We start from the raw sequence: 2,841 nt of genomic DNA on the forward strand, positions 1-2,841 counted from the left end.
ACCTGAGGGAATCAACATAATAGATACCAGATGGATTTTTAAAAATAAAATTGATGAGTTTGGTAATGTTGTTAGGAACAAAGCTAGGCCTGTAGCCTAAGGATATACTTCAGTGGAGGGAATCGACTTTGATGAAACTTCACCCCTATTGCTCAACTCAAGTCAATCCGCTTGCTGTTTGTTGTTGCCTGCTGCCTTAAGATAAAATTATTCCAAATGGATGTCAAAAGCACATTCTTGAATAGGATGCTTACCAAAGAAGTGTATATTGAACAACCGATTGGCTTTCAAGACCCTCACAAACCTGATCATATATTCAGGTTGAAGAAAGCATTTTATGGTTTGAAGTAAGCCCCATGGGCCTGGTATGAAAGGTTGACAAGTTTCCTTCTTAAGCATAGCTATGAACAAGGTAACGTCGACAAAACCCTCTTTATCAAATGTGTTAACAACGAAATTATGTGTGCACAAATTTATGTTGATGATACCATGTTTGGTTCTACATCTCATTCACATGCACTTGAATTCATTAGTTTGATGAAAAATGAGTTTGAGATGAGTATGGTAGGGGAGTTGAATATGTTTCTTGGACTTCAAATTAAACAAATGAAAAATGGCATGTTTGTTTCCCAATCAAAGTATGCTAGAAACATGTTGAAAAGACTTTGTCTAGAAAATGCAAAACATGCTAGAACCCCTATGAGTGCTACCCTTAAACTGTCCAAAGATAAACAAGGTAAAAAGGTAGACAAGAAGATGTACCAAAGCATGATAGAAAGTCTTCTTTACTTATTTGCAAGCCGACCTGATATTTGCTTTAGTGTTGGTGTTTGTGTCAGGTTTCAAACTAACCCTTCTGAGTTGCACCTAAATGTAGTGAAAAGAATCATGAAATATGTTTCAGGTACGTGTGATTTTGGTTTTTGGTACTAATTTGATTTTAACAATTGCTTGGTTGGATATAGTGATGTAGATTGGGTAGGAAGTTTGGATGATCGAAAGAGTACTTCGGGTGGATGTTTCTATCTTAGAAACAACCTTGTCACCTGGTACAACAAGAAGCAAAATGCAATCTCCTTATCCACTGCTGAGGTTGAGTATATTGTCGTAGGGAGTTGTTGCACTCAAATTTTACGGTTAAAGCATATGTTGAATGATTATGGTATTGATCAAGATTCTGTGACTATTTTTTGCGATAACACGCGTGTCATTAACATCTCTAAGAATCCAGTCCAACATTCTAGGACTAAGCACATTGACATAAAATATCACTTCATTAGAGAGTTAGTTGAGGAGAACATCATTGCACTTGCTCATGTGAACACAAAATCTTAATTGGCTGATTTATTTATAAAAGCACTTGACTATGATACTCTTGTTTTCTTGAGGAAGTCTATTGGACTACTTCAACTAGAGTAGTTTTTCATTTTTTTTGACGAATAAAGCATGAACATGCCACTTTTATTTTGAGTGTCAAGTCCTTTGATCTGTGCTAGCATTCTGTCATTCATTTTCTCTTATATGTGTGCTAACAATGGTTTGTTGTGTCCACTGAGACTCTCTATAAATGACCTTATCTTATCATGAGTTGTTTGTCCATTCTTGTCACAATAATGAAAGAGCTACCTTGCCTGAAATGTGAAAGTTATTTTGAGTAATTTTTTTATTTGTAGAGTCCCCTATATTTTGGAAAATCTATCAATAAGAGGACTACATTCTTGCAAATGTGAAAGTTACATTTTGGTTATTTTTATGAGAGTTAATTAGCCCTTGTTCAATATGAAAAGAAAATCATCAAATCTTTATTTCCTATGCTGAAAAAGAAAAATGAAAAATTTTTGTAGGGCATGAGGGAAGGGGGAGTTTCCCTTGCAAAATATTAATTGACCAATGTGTCATTTAACCCCCCTTGAGGACACTATCACACTTAGACAAGCTTATGTGACTTTATTTCTCTTGTGTGTGATTAAAGAAGTGTTGTTTTGATTGCATTGAGTTGACAACTTCTTTATGAGTAATTGTGCCTTTTAAGATTGAAAATTTGATATATTAGGATGTTCTGCACAGATTGACTGTCTTGATTTTCAAAAATTCATGTGAAGCATTTCATTATTTTAATTTTATATATTTTTAAAATTGTTCAATAAAATCAAGTCTTTTGAAAATTTCTGGTGTTCTTTTGGGATGTTGTGTGATCACACGAATTGCCTGTGTACACTCACTTTGGATAGAGTTCTATTTTTGGTATAACTCTCTTTAGGGCTTCAGAATCTCCGCTTGCCATAAATGTTGAGCCCTAAATCTATTTTGTTTGCGTCAATCTTTTTTAGAACCTTATAGTGCTACCTCTTGTTTTTCATCTCTCATGATTGTTTTTCTCTCAAATCTTCATTAAAATCTTTTTGTTTTTCTCACACCGATTCAAGGAAAGCAATTGAAAACCCGAAAAGAAAGGCCATGGAGGAATCACACAAAAAGGGTTTCCAAGCCTTGAAGGAATCCAGACGCCTCAAGAAAAAGCCAACAAAAAAGCAAACCCCATCGGAGTCTGATTCTGCAAATCCAGAGGAGGCCTACTAGGAAGAATGCAGTCATTCATCCTCACCTGTATCTTACCTTGTTTATAGTGATCACCAGGACTTTGTGCGCTCACTGGAGGAGTCTGCCCCTGCCTCACTTGAAAAGTCACCTAAAAATTCCCCTTTGGCATTCGATAGTGCCTCAGACAACACTCCAATTGCAACTTTCAAATCTCGCAAGGTTGCTCCTACGAAAGTTGCTCCATCAAAGCCCCAGACTCCAATAAAGATGGTGAAGAAGAAAGGAAAGACAATTATGGAA

This window comes from Pistacia vera, unplaced genomic scaffold, assembly GCF_008641045.1.
Source record: "Pistacia vera cultivar Batoury unplaced genomic scaffold, PisVer_v2 Contig317, whole genome shotgun sequence".
NCBI classification, from domain to species: domain Eukaryota; kingdom Viridiplantae; phylum Streptophyta; class Magnoliopsida; order Sapindales; family Anacardiaceae; genus Pistacia; species Pistacia vera.